This window comes from Rissa tridactyla, chromosome W (genome assembly GCF_028500815.1).
Source record: "Rissa tridactyla isolate bRisTri1 chromosome W, bRisTri1.patW.cur.20221130, whole genome shotgun sequence".
Taxonomy (NCBI): domain Eukaryota; kingdom Metazoa; phylum Chordata; class Aves; order Charadriiformes; family Laridae; genus Rissa; species Rissa tridactyla.
In genome coordinates this window covers 22626937-22654590 of record NC_071496.1, presented here as the reverse complement: position 1 = coordinate 22654590, position 27654 = coordinate 22626937, and the positions used below count along the sequence as shown (strand labels likewise).

The 27654-nt window shown below is 43.1% G+C and overlaps 1 protein-coding gene and 1 pseudogene across 2 annotated transcripts in view; one reads left to right on the top strand and one right to left on the bottom strand.

Moving 5' to 3' along the window:
- LOC128901906 (selenoprotein P-like) lies at window positions 1–27642 on the bottom strand (annotated as a pseudogene).
- LOC128902101 (zinc finger protein 131-like) overlaps window positions 27318–27654 on the top strand; it is a 45054-nt gene continuing 44717 nt past the window's right edge. Inside the window, exon 1 of one of the 2 annotated variants that reach the window (XM_054184474.1) lies at window positions 27318–27387. The gene's annotated coding sequence lies outside the window, so the exon portion shown is untranslated. The remainder of the gene's footprint in view (window positions 27388–27654) is intronic. The other variant, XM_054184476.1, reaches the window with a different exon arrangement.

Sequence of the window (27654 nt, the reverse complement as noted above, 5' to 3'; positions counted from 1 at the left end):
TCAGTTTCTTGCCTTTTCCTGTCACTGTCAGGTGTCACTAGTTTCATTTGCTGCTGGTGACTCTCAGACAGCAGTGAGCAAATGTCACTGTCAAGATTCAGTGATGTCCTCTGCTGACAGCTGGCCATGTCATCTGCAAGAATTTGGAAGTGCTCCACGACACTGTCAAGTGACAGAATTTCCTAGCTCTTCAAACAAAAGGTGTCGACAATGACAGCATCAGCTACTAGAAGTTGAGTCTGATGGTGTCTGCCAGTTTCAAGTTAACTTTTTTTTACAGCTGGTTTTCCCTTTTTTTCATAGCTTTTTATCTTGTGTAATTTCCACACTTTCTCCTGGAGGAACAGTGTCTACCTGTTCATGACTACCTGCTGATCATGTCTGTTATGGCCAAAAGCTCTATGATGATGACTGCTCTGAGGATGATGGCTTTGAGTTTCAGGAGGAGCCTAATGATTCTGATTTTTGGAATGACAACTGCCCTCGCGGTGGTGGTGGTGTCTATGTCTGTGCAGGTTGTGGTGATGTGAATGTTGACCAGTTGGTTTGGGTTCTATCTCTGCTAGTTTTTCATCTGCTTTTTTAGTAATGTTTTCACATATATCAATATCAGGTTCCTACAAAACATAAGTTTGCATTAAATACAAGGGATTTTATTTAATTAAACTAGTTGTAAAATATTAATTATCTTAACATTTTTGCAGAACCTGAAACCCAATTATAATTTTTTGTGCTACTTTGCTGAAGAAAGATATGAATGTATCAAAAGGAGCCTTGTTTTACAATACCACTGATAACTGGACAGGGCTCTTAATGTAAACTTTTGGGAATTATAATTCAAGTAATTGCTAATAACAAGTATTCTTATTGTAGGATCCCACATTTCACCTGCCTGAGGCCTACATTTAGCTGGAAAACTGTATGATGGGAACCAAAAAATATTTCTTCTCTTTGAACTTTTATGACTATGTATGTATATTTCTTGATAATCCTTAAAGTAGTTCTGATTTCTAGCTATATGTAAAACAAAGCTACCCTTCTTTTATAACAGTAACAATACTTTGTCACCTTGTATTATCACTTTTTAAAGTAACTATTGTATACTGTGTTTAAATGTAAACTGAAAGGAATAGCAACTCAAACCATCTCAGATTTGACTCCCAGGTTTTCAGAAAATACACTATTTAAGTAAGTACCTACCTGTCCCCAAAAACTAAAGTAGCTAAATGCTCACTAGCTGCACATTACTCCAGAAACAGAATTAGCATCCAATAATTGCATTTAGATTTCTGGAAATTATTGCATTTCTATCAAGGGCAGAAATTTAGATAATCGGTCTATTATAAATTAGATCTAATTCATTTTGAAAAATGTTTAAAAGCTCTCTGTCAAGACATTTGAAATGTGTAGATTCTAAATCATGTCTTTTTGGATTAATCACAATGAAATAATTTTTTTTAAGTACCAGTCAAATCCAGTTTCCTTTTCTAGTATATATAGAATGAAGTGAGAAAATACCGTGTAAGAGCAATTTCCACACTTGTTTTCACAGTATGCAATCTTAATAGATTCTTCTACATATTGGAAAGACAGGAAAGAATAGGGCAGACCCAGATGATACACTTAGACAGCCGCATCTAAGGAGAGAAAGACTTTGTGGTTACATATACATAAAAATATACATAAAATTAAATATGTTTTCTTATCATACCTTATTTTATTCACGTCAATCCACCCATACTGTACAGTCTCATGGAGAGTGTTTCTGTCCAAGGAGCTTACAGGGAAAAACAGCATCTGCCTTACAAACGTCTGCCCACTCAACTGCATCGGTCAGTAGTGTGAAGCATGATTTCTGGCTGACATAACAACTCTACTGGCAGAAGCCTCTAGTCTAGTGGCATTTAGACTAGCAAAGGTACACTCATCACAGACCTATCTTGAGGAAGGCTCTTTGCAAAGTGGTACAAATCACCACATGGTTGTTGCATCCATACAAGGAATGTTTTAATGCAGCATGACATGGTTTTTGATTGGAATGTGCATTGCAGTGCATCCGCATTAGTGATTTAGCATGCATGAGGGGATTTTTATGGTGCCTATTTGCCCCATGTCTGTACTTGAGTGTTCTGGTATACACTTGACTACACAACTGGTACACAAAGGAGCTGGAGTAAACGTGGAACTTGCACACAACAGCATCTTGTTAAGTACCCCACCTGCAATGTCAACACACAGTCCTCTAGTCTTAGCTCCCTACATGTATGCAGTGCACATCTAGGACCAGCAACAGGTAAAAATTTCATTGCCAATAAAGGCACAATAAGGACATACGTTCCTAGAATCATAATGGATCACAGCCAAACAAGTGCCAAACCAATTCATAGCGCAGGTGTATCCTATGTGTCAGCAGCACAGAACTGTTCGACCTTTCAAACGGTGTGGGCCAGGCATCAGCTTTGGAGTCCCTCCATGCACTATAGACAGCCGCCTTCTGTTTGTCATACAACAGCAACCTTCCATACTTAGGCGTATTTGCTGCTGTAACGTGCAATCACTTTCTAAAGATCATTCCAGTGATAGTTTCATCCCACAAGCCTAATTTAGCTAATTTGTGCAATTTCATCATATTACCCAAAAAAAGGTTAAGTAACTTTCTGATTCTTTATTCAGTATGAGTTGAGAATCACAGAATCACAGAATGATAGGGGTTGGAAGGGGACTCTGGAGTTCAACCGCCCTGTGTCCTGGTTCCGGTGGGGATAGGGTTAACTTTTCCTGGTATTCCATGCCATGTGAGCCACGCCCACCCTGAGCTGCCGGGGGAGGGGGCAGGAAGTTGCTGCTTAAAAGCGGGCTGGGGCGGCCCGGGTCCGGCCGGCGAGTGGCGAGCGGCGAGCGGCGGGGGGAGTGGCGGTTCCGTAATCGCGTTTGTATATTCCCCTATCCGTGTTGTTGTTGTTGTTGTTTGCCTGTTCCCTTTGCTGTTCTATTAAACTGCCTTTGTCTCAACCCAAGAGTCTTGCCTTTTCTTACGATTCTTCCTGTGTTTGGAAGGCACGAGCGAGCGGCACGTGGTTCTTTGTTGCCGTCTGAGGCTAAACCACGGCAGTCCTTTTTGGCGCCCAACGTGGGGCTCGAAGGGTTGAGATAACGACAGAATCCAACTAGAACGTGGAAAAAACGGTTTTGGTTTTTTTTTTTGTATGCATTTATTTTATTAGGTAAGTAGTCACTGGTCATCATGTTGCTTGGTTTGTTCTCACGGCTGTGTTACATAAATTCCTATATGGCTTATGTACTCCCTGCGATGCTGTTTACCATGTCTGGAACAGGGATGAGGATTATCATTCTGCTGTCCTGTGCGATATCTGTTTATGATATGATAACATCACTGTTCAGACGGCTATTTTGGGGTGTTTATGCGGTTTTGCTGTCCTGTCCGTACATTGGACACCGTCTCTCAGAATTTGTTAATAATTTCCCCAGCCCTTTTGCCTCCCTTTTCTCCTTCGGGTCAGGTATGACAGCTTTTGAGAATTTTGAATATCCTTGGGATACTCAAACTAGCGTGTTCGTAGTGCTATGTCTCCTGAATACGTTCCAGGTCTTGTTTAGGGTTAAGCGACTATTTAAGACTACCACCCGGAGATCTGCTCCGAGGCTGGATAGTCAGGGGTGGCATGGCATGTGGGAGAGCATGGGCAGGTACCTAGAGAACTACTCACCTCCAATGGTCTGGGACTTCACCCCTGAACAATTACAGGACCCTGATAAAGTGGTAGAATATTTGAAGGGAAAATGCTGTGGCTATTCTAGAGAGGCACAACTCACCGCACTGTGCTGGGCCCTGGCCAGTATCTACCAGGCACTGCTCAGAATTATGCAGCACCCTCAAGGGGAAGAGATGGAAACCAGACCTGCGGCGGCCCCTGCGGCTGCTGCAGCCCCTGCGGTGGCCCCTGCGGCTGCTGCAGCCCCTGCTGCAGCCCCTGCGGCGGCCCCTGCGGCTGCTGCAGCCCCTGCGACGGCCCCTGCGGCTGCTGCAATCCTTGCGACGGACACTGCGGCTACTGCAATCCTTGCGACAGACACTGCGGCTACTGCAACCCCCGTGGTAGCCACTGCCACTGAACCAGGGAACCAACCCATGCCAGTATCAGTTGCCCCCATACAGAAGAAGAAGTACACAAAGAAATCAGTTCGCTTAGTAAGAGATGATGATGAACCAGGGCCATCACGAGAGCAGGAGGAAGAGGCAGAACCAGAGATAATTACTCGATCCCTATCCTTGAGTGAGCTGCGGGATATGCGAAAAGATTTTAGCCGACTTTCAGGCGAGCACATTGTCACCTGGCTGCTCCGGTGCTGGGATAATGGGGCCAGTAGCCTGGAATTAGAGGGTAGGGAGGCCAGGCAGCTGGGATCCCTGTCTAGGGAAGGCGGCATTGACAAGGCGATCGGGAAAAAGACCCAAGTCCTCAGCCTCTGGAAACGACTCCTGTTAGGCGTGAGGGAGAGGTACCCCTTCAGCGAGGATGTTGTATGTCAGCCAAGCAAGTGGACTACCATGGAAAGAGGTATCCAGTACCTGAGAGAATTAGCCGTGCGGGAGATGATTTATTATGACTTGGACAATGCAGACTTACCCACAGACCCTGATGAGGTGCGATGCACAAGGCCCATGTGGCGGAAGTTTGTACGGAGCGCACCATCGTCATATGCCAACTCCCTGGCAGTAATGGAATGGAAAGGTGAAGAGGGACCAACGGTGGATGAGGTAGCTGGCCGGCTCCGGCGATATGAAGAAAGTCTCTCTTCCCCCCTTGTCTCAGCTGTGGAGAAACTGTCCCGGAAGGTCCAGCAACTTGAAGAGAATATGTCCTACTCCCCACCTGCACGGGCCAGCATCTCAGCTATTAGAAGCAGGCATTTCCCCACTCAAGAGAGAGAGTACAGAGGGTACACACCACGAGGCACCCTGTGGTTCTACCTGCGGGACCACGGAGAGGACATGAGGAAGTGGGACGGACAACCTACTTCGATCCTGCGGACACGGGTACAGGAGTTGCAAGGAAGGACAACCACAAAAGGGGATCCCTCCAGGAAAAGTGCCGCCCCAGTTTCCAGTGGGCCGTTCCCCAGACAAAGCAGAAGGCCTGATCTTGCTTCTGATCCTCTTGAAGGAACTTCCAAGTCATTTATGCAAGAAGTGAGTAATGGATACTATGACCAGTATTAGGGGGGCCCTGCCTCCGGCCAGGTGGAGGAAAGGGACAACCGGGTTTATTGGACGGTGTGGATTCGATGGCCTGGCACATCAGACCCACAGGAGTATAAGGCTCTAGTGGACACGGGTGCGCAGTGTACTTTAATACCATCAAGCTATAGAGGGGCAGAACCCATTTGTATTTCTGGGGTGACAGGGGGATCCCAAGAGTTGACTGTACTGGAGGCAGAAGTGAGCCTAACTGGGAATGAGTGGCAAAAGCATCCCATTGTGACTGGCCCAGAGGCTCCATGCATCCTTGGCATAGATTACCTCAGGAGAGGGTATTTTAAGGACCCAAAAGGGTACCGCTGGGCCTTTGGCATAGCTGCCTTGGAGACAGAGGAAGTTAAACAGTTGTCTGCCTTGCCTGGTCTCTCGGAGGATTCTTCTGTTGTGGGGTTGTTGAGGGTCAAAGAACAACAGGTGCCGATTGCTACCACAACGGTGCATCGGCGGCAGTATCGCACTAACCGAGACTCTCTGATTCCCATCCATGAGCTGATTCGTCAACTAGAGGTTCAAGGAGTGATCAGCAAGACTCGCTCACCCTTTAACAGTCCCATATGGCCGGTGCGAAAATCTAATGGAGAGTGGAGGCTAACTGTAGACTATCGTGGTCTGAATGAAGTCACGCCACCGCTGAGTGCTGCTGTGCCGGACATGCTAGAACTCCAGTACGAACTGGAGTCCAAGGCAGCCAAGTGGTATGCCACGATTGATATAGCGAATGCATTCTTCTCAATCCCTTTGGCAGCAGAGTGCAGGCCACAGTTTGCTTTCACTTGGAGGGGCATCCAATACACCTGGAATCGACTGCCGCAGGGGTGGAAACACAGCCCCACCATTTGCCATGGACTGATCCAGACTGCACTGGAACAGGGTGAAGCTCCAGAACATCTGCAGTACATTGATGACATCATTGTATGGGGCAACACAGCAGAAGAAGTTTTTGAGAAAGGGAGTAAAATAGTCCAAATCCTTCTGAACGCTGGTTTTGCTATAAAGCGAAGTAAGGTCAAGGGACCTGCGCAGGAGATCCAGTTTTTAGGAATAAAATGGCAAGATGGACGCCGTCAGATTCCAATGGATGTGATCAACAAAATAGCAGCTATGTCTCCACCAACTAGTAAAAAGGAAACACAGGCTTTCTTAGGTATTGTGGGTTTTTGGAGAATGCATATCCCAGATTACAGTCAAATTGTAAGCCCTCTGTATCAAGTAACCCGGAAGAAGAATGATTTTAAATGGGGTCCTGAGCAACGACAAGCTTTTGAACAAATCAAACAGGAAATAGTCCATGCAGTGGCCCTGGGGCCAGTCCGGGCAGGACAAGATGTTAAAAATGTGCTCTACACTGCAGCTGGGGAGAACGGCCCTACCTGGAGCCTCTGGCAGAAAGCACCAGGGGAGACTCGAGGTCGACCCCTAGGGTTTTGGAGTCGTGGATACAGAGGATCCGAAGCCCGCTACACTCCAACAGAAAAAGAGATATTGGCAGCATATGAAGGGGTTCGAGCTGCTTCGGAAGTGGTTGGTACAGAAGCACAGCTCCTCTTAGCACCTCGACTGCCGGTGCTGGGTTGGATGTTCAAAGAAAGGGTCCCCACCACACATCATGCAACCGATGCTACATGGAGTAAGTGGATTGCACTGATCACGCAGCGAACTCGAATGGGAAACCCCAGTCGCCCGGGAATTCTGGAAGTGATCATGGACTGGCCAGAAGGCAAGGATTTCGGAATGTCACCAGAGGAGGAGGTGACGCGTGCAGAAGAGGCCCCACCATATAATAAACTGCCAGAAAATGAGAAGAAATATGCCCTGTTCACTGATGGGTCCTGCCGGATTGTGGGAAAGCATCGAAAGTGGAAGGCTGCTGTGTGGAGTCCTACACGACGGGTTGCAGAAGCCAGTGAGGGACAGGGTGAATCGAGCCAATTTGCAGAGGTGAAGGCTATTCAGCTGGCTTTGGACATTGCTGAGCGAGAAAAATGGCCAGTACTTTATCTCTACACTGACTCATGGATGGTGGCAAATGCTCTGTGGGGATGGTTACAGCAGTGGAAGCAGGGCAACTGGCAGCGCAGAGGCAAACCCATCTGGGCTGCTGACCTATGGCAAGATATTGCTGCCCGGATAGAGAATCTGGTTGTGAAAGTACGCCATGTAGATGCCCACGTACCAAAGAATCGGGCCACAGAGGAACATCAGAACAACCAGCAGGTGGATCGGGCCGCTAGGATTGAAGTGGCTCAGGTGGATCTGGACTGGCAACATAAGGGTGAACTATTCATAGCTCGGTGGGCCCATGACTCCTCAGGCCATCAAGGGAGAGATGCGACATATAGATGGGCTCGTGACCGAGGGGTGGACTTGACCATGGACACTATTGCACAGGTCATCCATGAATGTGAGACATGCGCTGCGATCAAACAAGCCAAGCGTTTGAAGCCTCTTTGGTATGGAGGGCGATGGCTGAAATACAAATATGGGGAGGCCTGGCAGATTGATTATATCACGCTGCCACAAACCCCTCAAGGCAAGCGCCATGTGCTCACAATGGTGGAAGCAACCACTGGATGGCTGGAAACATACCCTGTGCCCCATGCCACTGCCCGGAACACTATCCTGGGCCTTGAAAAGCAAGTCCTGTGGCGACATGGTACCCCAGAGAGAATTGAGTCGGACAATGGGACTCATTTCCGAAACAGCCTCATAGACACCTGGGCCAAAGAGCATGGTATCGAGTGGGTGTATCACATCCCCTATCACGCCCCAGCCTCTGGGAAGATAGAACGATACAATGGACTGTTAAAAACTACACTGAGAGCAATGGGTGGTGGGACTTTCAAACACTGGGATACGCATTTAGCAAAAGCTACCTGGCTAGTTAACACCAGGGGATCTAACAATCGGGCTGGCCCTGCCCAATCAAAACTTCCACGTACTGTAGAAGGGGATAAAGTCCCCGTAGTGCACATGAAGAATATGCTAGGGAAGACAGTCTGGGTTAGTCCTGCCTCAGGCAAAGGCAAACCCATCCATGGGATTGCTTTTGCCCAAGGACCTGGGTGCACTTGGTGGGTGATGCGGAAGGATGGGGAAGTCCGATGTGTACCTCATGGAGATCTGATTTTGGGCGAGAATAGCCAATGAATCAGATTGTGTGCTGTTAATTGCTAAGTAACACTGTCACTGTATGTCCTCATTGCTATCAGTTGTACTACAAGTAAGGCACAGGGATGATGGGATAAGAACTGATCTCAGCAGCCGGCGCCCAGGAGTTTCCTCAAGATCTACATCTTCAGCCTACAGACTGCATGCATGAGCCACACCAGGTGCACCAGTCACAAGCTCCGAAAAATACAGCATGCAACAGACCAGCACCACCCAGCATCTCACCTGCCCTGAGAGACTGTTCTAACAGATGGAGCCCAAAGCCGTGGATTAAAAGAACTCAACGGACACTTTGGAGGGATGACCCATAAACTAAGGGTATTATATGTGTGTATATATATATATAACAGGGGAAAGTGGTGGCAATTCATTGGAACCTGCTGGGCATGGCATAGATGGTATGGAATAAGGGGTGGATAATGTCCTGGTTCCGGTGGGGATAGGGTTAACTTTTCCTGGTATTCCATGCCATGTGAGCCACGCCCACCCTGAGCTGCCGGGGGAGGGGGCAGGAAGTTGCTGCTTAAAAGCGGGCTGGGGCGGCCCGGGTCCAGCCGGCGAGCGGCGAGCGGCGGGGGAGCGGCGGTTCCGTAATCGCGTTTGTATATTCCCCTATCCGTGGTGTTGTTGTTGTTGTTGTTGTTGTTGTTGTTGTTGTTGTTGTTGTTGTTTGCCTGTTCCCTTTGCTGTTCTATTAAACTGCCTTTGTCTCAACCCAAGAGTCTTGCCTTTTCTTACGATTCTTCCTGTGTTTGGAAGGCACGAGCGAGCGGCACGTGGTTCTTTGTTGCCGTCTGAGGCTAAACCACGGCACCCTGCAAAGCAGGTTCACCTAGAGCAGGTTGCACAGGAATACGTCCAGGTGGGTTTTGAACGTCTCCAGAGATGGAGACTCCACCACCTCTCTGGGCAGCCTGTTCCAGTGCTCTGCCACCCTCAAAGTAAAGAAGTTCCTCCTCATGTTTAGGTGGAACATCCTATGCTCAAGTTTGTGCCCATTACCTCTTGTCCTGTTGCTGGGCACCACTGAAAAGAGCCTGGCCCCATCCTCCTGACACCCACCCTTTAAGTATTTATAAGCGTTAAGATCCCCCCTCAGTCCTCTCTTTTCCAGACTGAAGAGACCCAAATCCCTCAGCCTTTCTTCGTAAGAGAGGTGCTCCAGTCCCCTAATCATGTTTGTTACAGTATGTTTGTTACAGTATGTTACATTACAGAATGTTTGCTACAGTAACATAATAGTAATTAAGATGGACACATTAGAAGTGCAGGGCTTGTCAAATAATTTCCATCACGTCTGTCCTGGTTTAAGGTAAAACAGAACCAACTTTCTGTTCAGTAATTTTATTTCTTAGCTAGGCCTCTTCTAACTCTCTGAAATTAACAGCATGTTGTGTCGAAAACGGTTCATTCAGAGTGATAAGACAGTTTGTGCCAAGGAATGGTATGCAGAGAGGCTCTTGCTTATACTTATAGCTATAACAACCAAGGTCAGCTAATTTCGTTACTTGCCCCATTGGAGGGTTGGAAATGGAAAAGCGTAGAGAGGTCCCACCTGTGGGGAGGAGCAGACAGGACAGGTGACCCAAAATTGACCAACAGGGGTATTCCATCCCATCTGCCCCATGCTCAGTATAAAAGCTGAGGGATCAAAGGGTCAGGCCTCTTCCTTCAATGACCAACATCCAAGGAGGACCCTGCCTGTTCATCTGTCTTTGATCCCGATACATGTGTTCCTGACTCCATCTGTGGAATCCAGTTCCCACCTGTTGCTGAGTCCAGTCTGGGACTTCCCCAGTGCCTGACGGTGACATCATCCTGGGAGCTTAATACGGTTTTGTATATACTGTATCTATTTCATTGTTTTCCTTTTTATTTTATTATCAATATTTTCATTAAAGTAGTTTAGTTTCTTCTAAACTTGTAAATCTCTCTATCTCTCCTCCTCTCTGTGTACAAGAGGCTGGGGGGGAGCATCTGTTGCTGGCCATTGGCCAAAACCATGACAACATCAAAACTGAAAAATTAGCATTTCGATTAAATTATTATTATTGGTTCTGCCAAAAGATACATGTCCCAGAATCCTATGCTCAAAAAGCTATTTTTTTTCCAAAGACTAATTTTTCCATATGGATACACGACACTTTCAACAACTCTGGTCAAAATGTTTTCATGAGAACTCAGATAGCTTTTCTCGTTTGAGTCTACTTTCACATCCATGGATGTAATGAAGTTGTCTGAAAATAAAGACAGTGTAAGACCAGAATCATGCTATCAAATTCTACACTCAGATATATTAATCTAAATCCACAGTGATTACAAAGAAAAATGCATTTATCTCAAACTTACTTAAGCAAAAGCAGACTTTTCCTGTGTAGCTCCCTTTTTCCAGCAAAGTGCAAGTGCTTTACTTTGTGCAACTTAGAAGTTGATTATGATGTCTTTGTTGTGAGGTAACCAGGTTATTTGCAAATCAATGAAATAATATAGAGATTTACCAAGCATTACTCTAAATACATGCAAATATTTTCCTGTTTTTCCCTCTAAACACAAACTTGTCATAGAGGAGAAAATCATCTTTGTTTCCATTTAAGGTAGTCCAGACATCAGCTTGCTGTTCATCTTGCTGGTAGACAGTAATATAGTCTGAAACACTTTCAGGAAGTGAAAGTTCCTCTGGGAATAAGTTCCCTGATGGTTGATAACCACATATGAGATATTGACCAGTCCTTCATTCTCTAACTTCACTTGCAGGTCCTCCGATCTAGTGGAGAATGTAAAGAAACAAGACCATAAATCATTAGGGAATCATAAGATTATTTTTTTCTTTGCAATAAAAAAAATATTTTTAAATGTATGTATGCTTCCAGACATAAGTGATTTGCCACATTCAACAAAAGTTAATACGCTCCATCTTGCTTTCATTACAGTGAATGTTATTTCCTCCCAGTTTTAATGACAACAACACTATTAAAACATTATTGCCATTTGCCATGACTATCAACAATACTGTCACGAAAACAGACGCTACAATAGCTAACATGTCATGGTTCTTGTCCTTGTAAGTAGAATGCAGTACTAAGTAAAGCAGATACCTGTTTTCAGACTGAATTCAGTGTTATTTTTATTTCATTTTTTTCACACTCTTCACGGTCTAACACAGTTAGTCTTTATTTAAATGCTGAGTTTTAGGTCACAGTTGGTTAAAGAATGCATAGATTAAATACACCAGGAAGGTGAATAATCAAGAAAGCAGACCTACAGTAAAAGGCCGATAGCTCTCCCACTCATCTTGACACAGCTATTTTCTACAATAGCCAGAAAAGGGATATTGCAGCAACTGGGTCAAAAGGATGGCTATAGAATGTGTGCATGACCTGTCTGGCAGTTATTAATCTTCCCCTTTGGTGTCCCATCACAAAAATCTTTCTTTGCTATACAGTACAGAAAGTTGCTTTCTTGATGTATGACGTGTTGTGGTTTTTTTCCATTTCATTTGTATCAGGATCATGCCTTCCTACTGAATTGATATAGAAAATTCTTTTATTTTTTCAGTTTCAGGAAATAGTCTAGAACTTGAAAGATTATTTTGAGCCTTTCTAAAATGTATGTAATCAAACCCAAGTACCTTGAAAGCCAATCATAAAGCCCACTTTTTACTTTGATGGAGCCAGATTTACCACCACTTTTTCAAAATCCAGTTCTTGAAAAACTTGCAGAGACTATTATAATATGAAGTTATGCAGCCTAGAGGGGGAAACCAAGATATTACAGTGATCAAAATCAAGCTCTGAAACCAGCACTATGAATTTTTAAGCCAATGTGATTTCACAATCACCAAATTAATCCAAGATAAAAGCTGTATGCAATTCCTATTTGTGTCAGCTCAAAATTATTTTCTTGCTGCTATTACTATCATCATACCTAACAATTTAAGTCCTCAGAGGAGGAGAAGGACTGTGGGCCAAAGAGTCATTATTTTTTGAACACAGTGGTAACCACAGTAAGAGGGGAAGGTACATCTTTATTTATAAAAATGCTGGGCTAGCAGTTTTTTTTCTCATATGCTTTATCTATTTGCCTTACAGAATGGTGTACCCTGTCTGAGGGCATGGGCAGTACAGAGCTCTTTTTGCCCAGCTGCTCTTGATTATGTCACTTGGCTTTAAAACTTATTTCTGAAGAACCTGCCAGTTTATCAACTTCTGTTGAAGTTTAGAGCCCAGATCTTCAGCCATTTAAATCAATGTAGCTACACGAAAGCCATGAAGCTCTAACAATTGGCAACAGCCACTTAACTCTCTGTATTACTCTGTTATGGTTTCTTAACACCATCATCACTGAGGTACCTGCAGACATTCAGGTTAAACTGTTTCTTGCTCTCTTTCCTCAGTGAGAGAACTGTTTATGCACAGAATGTTTTATTTTGACAGCAGTTTGCTTGAGTTTGCTTTCCTTCAATGTACATGTTATGTGTGTTTATGGAAAAATAAATGTTTAAAAACTTGGTGTGCCCTCAGAGTTTAAGGTGGTGAGATTGCTTAGTTCTATGGCCTGAGACTCTGTCTCCTGCACAAATGAGCTTTATGCTTCTGGTTGAAAGTCCTGTTGGGTGTGAGAAATGGAACTGCCAACTTTGGGGTTTATCCTGTAGAAGTCCTATGCTCAAGTCAATGGAAAGAAGGATAAAGGTCTGAAGTTTTATTCAATAGTCTCTGAATACACGATGCAGAAAGCAGAGACAGATGTCAGACTGGGACTGAATATTTTTAAAAGGTGGGATGTGCTCATGTTGCTTATATTATTAGGGAAGCACATCCTTGTATTCTCTGCCAGGTTGGGACCAAGCCCTCATATCTCTGATGATGTCCTTTACTATTCCAAATTATGGATTATTCGCTGGGCCTCCCGCCTCAGGATAGAGTGTTGATTTTCAGTGCTAATAAAACCCTGCAAGATTTGCTGGAAGTAAGTATTTGTCATGCATCATGTCTGCCAATTCCTAAATGAGCACTGAAGCAACCAAAAAGAAACGAAGCACGTACAGTTCTATTAATACAGAGAAGAATAAAATGCAGCTCAGTAGTGATTGACAATTGGTCTCTTGCCAGTTATTGCAACACAAGTGGAGATACTATCAAATAAAGAGCAATATTCCATTCCCATTTTTCAGCTATGTAAAGAGGGGATGTGCACAAGGCTTGATTAACAAGCATTGAGCCTATAAACTCATGTAATACCACTGAGTGCCACTCAGACTAGCAGCTCACGAGTACTGAAGAATAAAGGGTACAGACAAAGTAAACTGAAGCAGCTAACTTATAAAACAGCTAACTTGCTACGGAAAGCCCATTGAGGATGGAAATACGCAGTGGTCACTACTGAAAAGTTAGTATTTCCTCCCATATAGTATGCAGAGACAGCTGCAGACCCTCAGTTCCCTTACAGAGAGATGAGAAGCAGCTGTTGTTAGCAATTATCACTGTGCTAATAAATTATTATATTTATTATTTATATTATATTATTTATTATTATATTACATTATATTTATTAAAACCTTTATAATATTAAGGATACCTTATCCACATTCATAGTGATAAGCCATAAGCATCTTGCTTTATAACATTCACCCTACCTGAGATCATTGTTTGGCCTCAAGAATTATTGAGGAAAAAGTTCCTCCATCTTAAAGCAAGTGGCAAGGAATATTATAATGTTGGATGTGGGTGTGGGAGCTGCTCAGCTCCTCTACTTGACCTCTACTTGAGGTTTTTTTAGAAATGTATGAACACATAAATATGTTTAAACTTCAGTCTGAAACATTACCCTTTCTGAGTGGGAAAAAATGCGCTTCCACATTTTTTTACAAACAGTAGAATAAGGACGCTAATAATTGTTAAATTTACAGTCTAAGAGTCTGATCATTCTATTTCTTATAGTCATCCCCCTTGAATTAGTACACTCCTGTAGCCCTTTGTCCATAGCTTCTAAAGAAATAATTGTCTTAAATCTTAATTTTGCTTTCAACTGTAAGTATTTTCTTAGTTGTTAAGTATATTCCAATCTCACTGCAATAGGCAGTTATGAACTCTAATTTGGAAAAGTCTTCAGTTTCAAACAATAATTTTTATAATTATCATCCTGTTTCTACTCACTTTCTTATTTGGGGGGAATAATGGTCCTTGTGGAAAGAATAGCCTCCTTCCCTTCTTATCGAACATAAACTATCCCCTTTTTCTTATGTTTCAAACTTTTCAAAGCATCACAGCACAGAAATACCAGCGTCTTTGGAAATTAACTGATATTCATTATTTCTGTTCTCTAGATACATATCTGAAAAAAACTGAAATGGACATGTAATTATGAAGCTGTCAGTAATTATACTCTGGTAAAGTCTGCTGTAGTGATTTGCAACATGTGCAAATAATGAGAGGACAGAGGCAGAACATGGATCCAGCACAAATTCTATCATGACACCTTAGGACTTTAGTATCTGTTTTGCTTTTGTGACTGAAGGATGTCACAAACAGGGAATTCAAAGTCCATTGGCAGATCATAAGTCTCTACTGATTCTTCTCTTATGCCTTTTCATTTTAGAACAGTGTAACTGTGTCAACTCAGTGGAGTTACTCATACTTTATAGCGGAATAAATTGCAACAAAAACAGGATGTTGAGGTTTACTTAATGCTTACATAAACAAATTCCTATTTGTTTATGAGGCCTTAAACTCGTGTTTAAAAGCTGTAAATAAAGGATAATTTAAGTGAAAGTTAAGAAGATATATTAAAGTAAAGTAGTTTTAGCAAAAAAAAATTAGAACCAAAATTTCATTAAAGTTACTCCAGAAAGGATAGTGGTGCAATATTGGTCTCGTGCTCCTCTCTTGAGATCCAGAAGCAGCATAAGATAACCAGATGCATACTTCTCAGAATTCAAAGGAAGCAACAAAAGCTGACATCCTCTGATATAGGCCTGCAGATTGTGTCAGTGAACTAAGGAATAGCTGATACGTGCAATTGTCTATTTAAAAACAAAATGAGACTTAAAGGAGCTCTGTTCTTGTAGATAAATGTTTTGTTTTTCTGCTTGGAAATTCCATTATAATAACAAAGTATCTTTCTCTGCTTTAACCTATTTGTAGCACACTGTAATTAGCAAGGAAAATCTTTTTTTCATCAGACGTGTCCTGAGTCATAATCACTGCACAGATTACAAATGCAAACTGATCCCAGTTGCTGAGGGGAGCTGAGTCGCCGAGGGGAGCTGCTCCGCAGCCGAGCCGGCCCGCAGCGGAGCGGCAGAGCTCGGCACACAGATGGTTTCCTTGAAGGTAAGGACACGCCAGGACAGCGGAGAAACACGCCAGGAACCGGAAGCTCTCGCGGAAGGCGCTGACGAGGCGTGGGCGTTGCCAGAACAACGGTGACCACCCCTGCCTATAAAAAAAAAGCACCCTAGGGAATACGAGCGATCAGGATTGGTAGTCGGGGTGCGGTAGCGCAGTTTGCGCGAAAGGGTGCATCATCGGAGAAGGCGTATTCCCCTGGTCGAGCACTGTTCTGCGACCATCTGCACGGGTCAAGGGGCACTCAAGGCAGAATGGTGGGCACTCGTCTGAGAGCAAAGGCTGCAGCTCGGGCTTAGGGCTCTACATCATCCACCCCAGCGGTGGCCGATGCCTCCACCCAGACGGAACTGCTGAAGGGAGAGGCTGCAGTGCAGACCTCAGACTGCAGGAGGTGCCTAGACCTTTCTCCTGGGGCAGGGATAGGCAGCACACCTACCTTCAAAAGGTGTGCCCAGGTGAAGGACCTCCTGCAGCAGGTGGCTGAGGTGCAGGGGGCAGTGAGGAGGCTGCATAACATCAGGGAGGCTGGGAAGGAGATAGACAGCTGGTTACAAGCACAGTCTGTAGTGGGCCCATAGCCAAACAGTCAAAAACTCTCACTCTGGTACACACAGAAGAAAGGGAGGCCAGTGACACAGAAGAATGGAAGCTTGTAACTGCAAAGACTGGCAGGAGGAAGAGACTTCCCCCCAAAACTGATGTGCCCTTGCAGAACTGCTTCACTGCTCTGTAGAGTGAAGAGGCAAAACCTACTGTAGCAGGAGAGGTGCTGGAGCTGAGTAAGACTACCCAATCTGCTCCACATATAACAACCAGTGCAACTAAGAAAAGGTGACAGGTGCTAGTTGTAGGCAACTCTCTTCTGAGAGGTACAGAGGCACTCATTTGCTGGCCTGATGCACTCTCTAGGGAGGTGTGCTGCTTGCTGGGGGCTTGTATCAGGGATGTAACTGAGAGACTACCAAACCTCATGCAGTCCTCAGAATATTATCTACTGCTGCTTTTCCATGTGGGCACCAGTGATGCATCTGGGAGCAACTTGAATGGAAGTTACGACAGCACAGTATATGGGATTCAGTGACAATATACAGTGAACTTACAGGAAGTTCAAGTCTGTTCTCTGCTTATCTGTTGTAAAATAAATGAAAACTGTGTCCAGCTAATGAATAAGAGGGATTTGTATGAAAAAAATATCTCTTTCAAGAACTGTTGAATTGTGATGAAAGATGAATGACATATTTTTAGTTAAATTTCTTTTTGTGGCTCTATGTTGCTTTATTTTCCTGAGACTATAGTAGTGGCTGCAAACATCATGGTCTGCAAAAGATGTTAAGAGAGCTTAGGGACAGATAGCTGAGTGCAAGATGGAGATTGTTTTACATGAAATGGAGTCTGACAAACTAAAATAATTATGGCTTCAAATACATGATATTGGAGGTTGATTGTTGATTATACTTCTTTTCAGATAGCATAAACCTGTAATGCTGAACTGTGAAAAAAATCTTGTGTGCCCTTCTTAGGGCAACAGTATGTGAATGTGCCACCAGCACCAGCAATGAAGGTATAACTGGCTAAATCAACTGTTTTTTACTGTTCTGTCCATCTTGGAAATTCAAAAGCAGCTGCCATTTCAGCATCAAAGCACTCTCAGTAGAAAATTGTTTGTGAACTGCTGAAACAATTTGCAGATGAAATACAAAAATAGATCAGATTGGTCTAAGTGACAGTTCTCACATAACAAAATATACTTTGCTGCAGCACACAGGAAGCTGAGACTGATAGCCATGTACTCCCGCCATGAGTAAAAACTATTTTCACAAAAAAGGGGCCTCCTAGTACCATAATGAACTTCAAACATAAGTACCTCAAGTAGTCTCTGTAGATAAAGAAATACTGTAAAGCAATACTGACCTTCTGAGGACTGGTGGAAGAACTGAACTGTTTATTAAATGTGTTCTATATAAAAGCAGAGGGAGAGCTGTGCTGATACATATGCTAGCAACAATCAAATCCTGAACAGACTAACTGCCTCCTCCTGTTTTTTGAAAGATGATGGAAGTCTGGAAGAGTCAGATCTTTATCTGATTTATATCAGTAAGCATCATTTGAAATGAGGAGGACTTATGGCAGCTATCTTACAGTAACACCTTTCCTGTTGTTGTCAGTGCCATTATTTAAAGAGTCAGCAATAGTAATTAGCATTCAGCCCCTGCTTAGATTTGATTTCTGTTAACAAAGCTATACTGGCTTACAAGTTGTGCCTTCAGCAGACAGTACTCTGTAAAACATTCAGCAGCTACAGTACCAGTTATTGATATATAGCTACTTGGTATCTGCAACCCACACTCAGAATGTAATGGGTATGTCTATAGTTGGCTAGATAACTTCACACCTTCTAGAAGTGTTAAATACTTATTGATTGAATAGACCGGAATAGCTTTAATACTAGAGTATATAATATATCTTTTGTAAATTCATACTAACTGGTGGAAAAAAAAAAAGATAGACTACCACTAGCTTCAGATTTCCAAGTATTTCCTATTCTCCTGAAGAGTTCACATTTTTTCTGAAAATGATAATTATTAAGTAACATACGTTTCTTTGCGTGTATTTTGGATGAAATAACAAAAGTCTCTGATCTTCTGATATTACAGTCCTGTATTTTATTTTCCATAGATGCAGTCCTTGAAGGTAACAATGAAGGCAAAGTAAAATTTTGACTACAGAATATTATTTCTGTAGTACATTGGCAATGGGCCAGCAAAGATTGAGGAACATTATATCTGTCAAACACATTAGCCCTACCTTGACACTGGCAGTTTTCCTATTTTTCCTACGGCTTTGGTCTCATAGATTTTGGGTAGTTGGGGGAAAATTCAAAATCAGAGTAGTAGAACTGTAATAGCATTCCAGAATAAAGGCCACTGTATGCAACACAGAGCAAATAAAACAGTGTTTGAAAGAAAGAGAAGTGAAAGTAGAGGAGAAGTGAAAGTAGAGAAGAAGATATGATGACATCTTATCTGAGGATACCTTTGGAAGTCGCCTGCACAAGCCATCACACTACTCCATATCACTCCAAATAGCAAAGACATGAAAAAATCTGTCCTGCAAAATTCACTAGAAGCCATTATTGGTTGCTTCTGTGAAATTGCCTTTATTTCATATGTTCACATGTGCTTGGATGGACCTCTTGGCTTGTCTGAGAATTCACATGGAACAGGCTTCATATCATGTTCTCTAAGTTACAGGCAATAACAGCAATAATCACTTTTGAATCACCTCACCATCCAGCTCCAAAAACATTGGCTCAACTTGTGGAACTTGAAAAGTGACTGAGTTCTGGTCCTTACAAGAAATTGTCATCGGACCATGCCTCAAAATCTCTCCAGTCAATAGAGGTTTGCATGGCTGGTCATTTGTAAGGACTCTTGTAGACCTACAGGAGGGAGAGGTTCCAGGTTGGCATTTTACTTTGGTAAGTCCTCATCTCCAGCTGATCTGCATTTTCATTTTTTTTCTGTCTGTCTCTTGGCAGGAAGACATGTTCAAAATATTACTCATATATGCCTTATATTATTTACATATCAGATATATAACAGTCTTAAGAATTGAATTTAAGGAGGTGGTAGTATCCCCAGTAGAGCCCAGAGTCAGTGTCTCATGGTGGAACAGCTGAGCAGCTCCCACACCCATCTTTGACTATCAGAGTTTTAACCATCCCTCTAAACTGCAAGTTGAATTTTTCTGAACTTTTGCTTGTCAGCAAAAAAAAAGAAAAAAGAAAAACAGAATAGGGATTTGTGCTGATCCTGCATCACAACCTTTGACAGATTTCCTGTAAGAACTCAAGAAGAGGAAACAGAATATGAATGTGAAGTGAAAAATACTTGTAGAACTTTAAAAATCGTGGCAATAAAGCTGCAGAACATTCTCTCCAACACAGCTAGCAGGCATTCAGAAGGAGAGACAGACCAAAAAACTAAATGCACGAGTGATCCCATGACTGCAATAATAGTAATAATTAACAATAAATGCTTTTTAATTATATTCCCCTTTTCATTGCAAAGACTTCATGATTTCTTGCTTGTAAATGTTTTAAGTTAATGATAAAATTTCTGTTGATTCTTTAACACAGATATGTGCCCGAGGTAAGTTCAAAATATATAATTAAAGGATCAGGTGGGATTTCAGATATCTAGTTCTCCTGAAGCCAAATGTAGGACTTCATTCTTCATTGTTCAGGCAAATCATTGTGCAGTCCAGCAGCTCAGGCACTGTTTGAGGCTTACAGTGTGTATTGTTCATGACGCTGGTCTTAAGAACTTAAATGACAGAACAGACAGAGGCCAGGTGCTCTTTCAGTAGCGCATGTGCTTTGGTAGCTGTTCCATCTGTGTGTCTGCAAAGGGAGTACTTAAGTTGCTGTTATAATCGGCACAGTTACAGTCAATGTGCCACATAGCATCAAAGCTGCCTGGCAGAAAAGGACCTGGGGGTGTTGGTTGACACTCAGCTCAATATGAGCCAGTAGTGTGCCCAGGTGGCAGCTGTGGTTTAACCCCAGCCAGCAGCTAGAACCATGACAGATGGGGGAGAGAATCAGAAGAGTAAAAGTGGGGAAAAACTCATGAGTTGGGATACAAACAATTTAATAGGTAGAGCAAAAGCTGCACGCACAAGCAAAGCAAAACAAGGAATTAATTCACCACTTCCCATCGGCAGGCAGGTGTTCAGCCATCTCCAGGAAAACAGGGCTTCATCACACGTAATGGTTACTTGGGAAGACAAGCGCCAAAACTCTGAATGTTCCCCCCTTACTACTTCTTCCCCCGGCTTTATATACTGAGCATGACATCATATGTTCACTTGGGGTCAGCTGTTCCGGCTGTGTCTCCTCCCAACTTCTTGTGCCCCCCAGTTTACTCACTGATGGGGTGATATGAGGAGCAGAAAAGGCCTTGATTGCTTAGCAACAACTAAAAACACCAGTGCACTACCACACTATTCCCATTCCAAATCCAAAACATAGCACTATATCAGCTGCTAGTAAGAAGTTAACTCCATCCCAGCTGAAACCATGACAGTGGCCTAGAAGGCCAATAGCATCCTGGCTTGTATCAGAAATAGTGTGGCCAGCAGGACTAGGGAAGTGATCGTCTCCCTGTACTCGGCACTGGTGTTCAGTTTTGGGCCCCTCACTACAAGAAAGACATTGAGGTGCTGGAGCGTGTCCAAAGAAGAGCAACGAAGCCGGTGAAGAGTCTAGAGCACATGTCTTATGAGGAGTGTCTGAGGGAACTGGGGTTGTTTAGCCTGGGGAAAAGGAGTCTGAGGGGAGACCTTATTGCTCTCTACAGCTACCTGAAAGGACGTTGTAGAGAGGTGGGTGTCAGTCTCTTCTCCCAAGTAGTAAGTGATAGAACAAGAGGCCTCAAGTTGCGCCAGGGGAAGTTTAGATTGGATATTAGGAAAAATTTCTTCACCAAAAGGGTTGTCAAGCACTGGAACAGGCTGCCCAGGGAAGTGGTTGAGTCACCATCCCCAGAAGTATTTAAAAGACGTGTAGATATGGTGCTTAGAGACATGGTTTAGTGGTGGACTTGGTAGTGTTAGGCTAATGGTTGGACTCGATGATCTTAAGGGTCTTTTCCAACCTAAATGATTCTATGGTATTGCATGGATGGATGGAAGGCTGTGCTAGTGTACTGTGCTAGAAAAAAAAAAAGTTCTTAAAGGAAAAAATCTTCCCCTAGATAGTGAAAAGAATTATTTCCAGGTTGTCCACTTTCCTACTTAATTGTATGTGGAATGTTTCCCTGATTGTCTCTAGGTTCTGAAGTAAACTTTAATCTATAGTGAACATTTTATGAACGTATCAGTCGGACGTTATTTCTCCCAGCAATAACATAGTCCATAGGTCTATGGTTTTCTAGGAAGATGTTATGGTTTGAGAAAACCCATAAAAATTTATTGATGTTTAGACAATTATTCTATCACCCTATGACCCCTCCCCACCTGGAAAGGGTGTTGCGTGAAAAGGGACAAAGCAGTTTTGGCAGAAAATAAACCCCCTTGCATTCTAACACTCCTCACCAAGGTGGGAGGCTAGGTGCAGCTAGGTTTAAATTCTGAGTGATGCCCAATTCAGCACTATCAGTCCAGTCGCATTTAATATCTATTAAACTATTACGATTTGGATACACTAATAGTGGACTGCACCTTCAGTCTAGTCGTGCTCATGAACTAGCACGGCCACTCTCGAGTCTTTGGTCGCGTTCAGTGAGAAAGCGAAATGACTAGCTACTTAAACAGTGCAGTTTATTTAAACAACAGATAGATAGGTTCTTAGGATTGCCGGTGATAAATACACTGTCTGCAAAGCACATGCAAATAAAGGTATTGTTACATATACAAAACACGTGACAAAGTTATAAAGATACAGCCTGGCTCTAAATGTAGGAAAGAGATTCTCTAGAGAGATTTCTAAGTTCCCCAAGGAAGCACTCGGTATCATCTAAGTCTTACCCAAAGGCGTCCCTATTGGGGGGGAAGAGAGGCTCAGCCCATCGACTGATCCCGGAAGTCAGTGATGGAGTTCTCCTCGACTTGTTAGTGATGGTGTCTTCCCTGAGATTCCCCCTCTCTCGGGCTATTTTTATACTATTTTTTACCTTCAAGGTGGAGTTTGAGTGACTTTAGTCATACATACTTTTATCATGATTGGTGTAAAATTCTCTCGCTTCACAATTAAAGGTATAGCTTACGAAAAATTCAGGGCGCAGACTCAAGAAGGAGTGCTCGCACCTTGGAGGTGGGTAGCCTTCGGGATGGAGGTGTGTTTTGGTATTATAATGACATTAGAATGAGCAGAGTTCGCACAAAGGACAGCATTTCATCAAAATTTGACAAAATGTTGGCTCAGGGTAGCGAGTAGGCAGCTTATCTGTTCCACAGTAAGCTAGTTAGGCAGCTTATCTGTTTCATGGTACCATCTCTTTCCTGTATCTGCATAAGGCAAGGCCACGGAATGATTACATTCCATCCCGTACCTCATGTAGCTTCGCAAGCATCCTTGTACAGGGAATCGCAGATGTTGCATTCTTTGCATGCCAGCTGTGGCTGTTTTCTACCTCGGAAGCCTCTTGATTTTATACTTTTCCTTAATGTGTGAACAATGCTGTACTTTTGTATTCTTGTCCAATTTAGTAATTATTCCACAAAGGGGAATCGGGGAAAGCAAGGAAACACGAGGGTTGAAATATAAATAGATTTAATAGGATATTGAAATATAGATTTAATAGGATAAGACTAAATAATTAACAGTAATACTAAAGAACCAGTATTGATCCCGATACTAATATAAGATATACAAGAATTATATTCAGCCAATTATATCAGTAGGAAGCTGTGCACTCCCAGCAGTGGACAGCAAATGTCAGACACTGCAAGCACAACGGCTTCGGGAGGAAGGGAAGGCCTCAGGGGTCCGGCACTGGGGCAGGGAGTTTCTCTGGACTGCTGCCATCAAGGGAGAGAGAAACTATGCAGCAAACTTTCTAATTTATATAGAATGTGACGTTCATGGTATGAAATAATTCTGTCACTGGTATTGTTTCACTAGGCATACCTATCAAAGGGGCTCTACAGAAATGTTTTTCTCTTGCATAATAGCACACATCTGGCTTGCTCTAGGAATGACAGTAAAGTCCTTTCATGCACAGAACAAGTCATTATGGAATGGAGATATGTTGAGTCTTCTGATATAGAGAAGATTTCTTGCAAATGATTGATATCACTACAGGAACAAGCAGTTGATTTCATAAGACTTTTTTTTACAGAAGAGACCAAAAAAGGCCACATTGTAGCTATCTGAATTCTGCACCTCCCTGGGTGAATCATTTGGTCGTAATGCAGGACACTGTCATGGGAGATCTGGGCATGTATGAGTGCACTAAGCAGCTTTCAAAACTATTTGGTGAGCCAGACAGAACTCTCCATCAACCTGGGTGTAGGTCACACGCTGCTAGGTGGATAGCTTTGCACTAGATAAGCTAATGGTCCCTTTTGGCCTTCATTTATAATCTGAATCAACTGCTTTTGAAAAATAGTTATCTACTCAATCCTGCACACAAGCACACCTTCTGAATTCTTGGTTTCACATCTGCAGTTTATTAATTCCTTCATTTCTTCAGACAAGAGAGGTTTTTTTATTACAGAAGGGAAATGTATGATTCACACTTTTCTATGATTAGTTTAGTATTCATTTTTGTCGGTTTGATACTTCACAGCTCTCCCTGGGAAAGGCAATCAACACTCAGTCTGGCTGAATGTTCTCTACCTTCTTCAACACTGCCATGAGAAGCTCAGAGCTGGAAGAGAACATCTATGCTTTGGTATTATTCCCAAACTCAGCTGAATGTTGTGTTCAGAAGGCTTATCAGGTTATCTTAATGAATACAGATTTCTCCAGAGTGTAATTGAGGTGATTCTGGAAAAGGAAAAAACAGGGAATTTTTAGCCATAGAAATGGCTAATACAGATTAAACTAGAGATACGGATAAAAGTAATTTGGATGTTTGCTTGTTTTTTTCCTCATGTAAATAAAATGCACTATAAACCAGGTTATTTAGAGACTTGCAACTAAATTGTATTGTTTTGTAACATAACTCTCAGAAATCCTAGAGGTAGTGCTGTAAAACACCACATCCATCTCTAAGAGAGAAAAAGGAGAACCTGAAAAGTTATAGTTCAATCAGTCTAATTTTATATTTGAAAAGCTATTAAGACAAATTATGAACCATTCATTTCAAAGCTCCCACCTAATCTGACAGAAAAATTTGAAGGGTGAAGCCATAGGAAAAAAGTAAAGAAACACTATGGAAAATAAAAGCAAATGGTCAGAAAAAGACATAAATTAATGAAAAATAAGCAAACCACCAACCTTGTCTGGATAGGTAGAAGGTGCTGGAGTGAAAAAAATGAAATTATTTTTAATTATTATGTTGTGTTTTGTTCCTATAGTGGTAACTTTAGCAATATTTTGATTTGAATTACAATCTATTGGAGATCTAGTTCTTCAACTAAAAATTAGATCTATAATGATTAAAAGTGAACCTTTATATCTTTTAAACACAAGAGGCATCAACATTCCTCATGTACTCCCATGTACTAGAAAACAAGAATGGGTGTGGCAGACAACTCCTAGATTGAAAGCAATTGTCTGAACAGACCTACTAACAGGAAAATTAATATTATTACATTAGCAAGGCCATTAAGCAATAACATGAGGAAATAAAAGGGACATAAATTTGACTTCAAACTTTTTTTATATTACATTACAAACCATCAGTACTGATAAAACTGGCAATCTTTCTGTATTACTGTATTATAAAACACTGCACAGACTCTTAGGAGTTTCCGTATTAAAGACTACATAAAAATGAATTTGAACTTGACTGAATGTCTATTGTTTATGTTTTGTTTGATGTTGTAGGATTTCTATGCTGAATGGCTGCATTAACTTCATAGACATTTACCCTTTTAGTGGAGGACAAACGGTAATCATGTAGATTTGGCGCTAGGGAAAAGTGCTGGAGAAGTTAATAAAACAAGGTCATTGAAAGGAATTATGTGAGCAAGCTCATAAGAACATATAGTCATTGCATGCAGTAGCTCTTCTGTTGTCATGATTGACATAAAGGTTGTCAAAGGGATGGTCATTGTGTCCGTTTTGACAAATTAAATTATTATGCTTGTTTATTTGGATTAATACGTTTTCATCTGGCGACAACACATGAAGCCTGGCTGATTATGGATGCCCCTGAAGACTGTGGCCTAGAAGAGAAATTTACATTTCATGTTGCCAACATTCAGACAGGATAGCAGAGGGGCTGGTTACAGCCAGCACTGCTCACTTGTTATTTTTTCCTAAGGTGCCTCAGCCAAATAAATCAGCAGCTCTGTTGGAGCTGTTAGGTGTTGCTCAGCTGTTTTCTTCAGCTATGGGGACTTGGAGCTACAGGAGCAGAGCTGGGCACCACGGAAAGGAACGCTTAGATTTGCTGAGTAGTATTTCAGTGCAGTTTTTGATGACACTTAATGATACTAATTTCAAGTACCACTCAATTTAAATTATAAAAGAAAAACAACACGGTGTGGATGCCCTGCATATAAGAATGGTTATGTAATGGAGGGAGGTTAGTTCAATGAGGGGAGCTGAAGAGAATTATGTGTATTGATTCATACTGATAAGGGCTGGGGGTATAAGTGCTCCCAGGCCTCCCGCCAGTCAGGCTTCCAGAATATTTTGACAGATTGCATTAAGTAACATAGTTACTTGCACAAAATACAGCAATATAACTTTCCAAAGCACATCTAGAAGAGGAAACACATGCATTTTCCTTCAGCAGTCAGAACACACCCATGTATTTGTTTGTTTTGACCTCACAGTTGTTGTGCATTTGGTATACTACTTATATAGAACTTACTTAGCATAACTTGCTTAGCATTAGTAGCTAAATTTGCTGAAGCCTTAGGCTGCAAGCTGTGAACTTTTACCTAGTCAAGTAAAAGAAGGCCCCAGAGCCGATTCAAGCCAGAAGATAAGGAGGCTACATTTATTAACAGAAGCTGCAACCTTAGAGATAAGAAAACAGCCTGCCTAGAGACAATGAAAGGACCCAATGAAGACCCCAGACCCTAATATTACTACTGGTCTGAACTGTTGCATGAGGGGTGAGGAATTTAGATTGTGAGTGTATAATTGCCCAGGGATTTCTTTGTTCAAGGTCCCTCTTTGGAGGCACCCAGCTCAAGTTGTAATGCTATTAATAAAAAGGACTTTATAGAAGAATCTCCTTTCAGCTTATCGATTCAGTGGAAACCTAGAGTCGAACCCTGTTATGGCGGCTGGCACATGTAATTTCCATAACACAGTAAGGGCAGTCAAATATTGCTGGCACTTTGTTTATAACAGTAATTTGCACGGACTTGTTGGTTCATTTATGAAACTAGTGAACGTACAGACTTGAGGTCCGATAAAAATAACGGCGTTTAATCTTATCTAAATGGTGAATTTAATTGCATTTTTCTTTCATGTTCAGAAAGCAGCCGCGCCCCTCCTAGGGGCGGAAGAGACAAGGCCATCGCCTCGCCACGCCACGCCACCCTCCGGCGGGACGCCAGGTGGCCACCGCCAGCCGCTCCCCCGCCCGGCGTAGCTCTAGCCGGGACTGCACGAAGCAGACGCGACGCGACACCCCACTCCCAGGCCCGCCCAGGCTATGGCTCCTCACGGCGGCACCGCCCACCCTCAACGGCCGCTTCCCACCCGCAGCCGTGCGGAGCTGACACCACCACCCCACCCCCCCGACAACAATTCCCAGAATGCACCAAGAAATCGAACCGCGTCCCCCGCCGTCTGCTCATCCTGTCATGTGAAAGGTGACTCTAACGTCACTTCCGCCGCGTGGTGCAGGCCGGGAATGCGAGTCGCGATTGGCTGACGCCTGCCCCGCTTTTCAACGAGCTGAGGAGCAGGAAGCGGTAACGGCAGGGCGGGTGTGGTAGGGCGAGGGCTTCCTCGTGGTGAGTACCTTGGGGAACTGCCTTCCCATTCCGCGGAGTGCCACGCTGGGGCGCGACCCGTCCAGGAATTGTAAAGGAATCAATTTAATGCGCGCTTTGATGACGTAATAATGACTAACGGGGTGGTGGTGTTGCTAAACGTACAGCTCGGACCGGCACTGGCCGGGTCCCCTCCTCGGGGGCTCCCCCGTGGAATACTCGCGCCTGCCGGTGGTTGCCCGTGCCGCTCTCAGAGCGCCCGTGCCCGGTGGGCATTCGGCGCTGGCT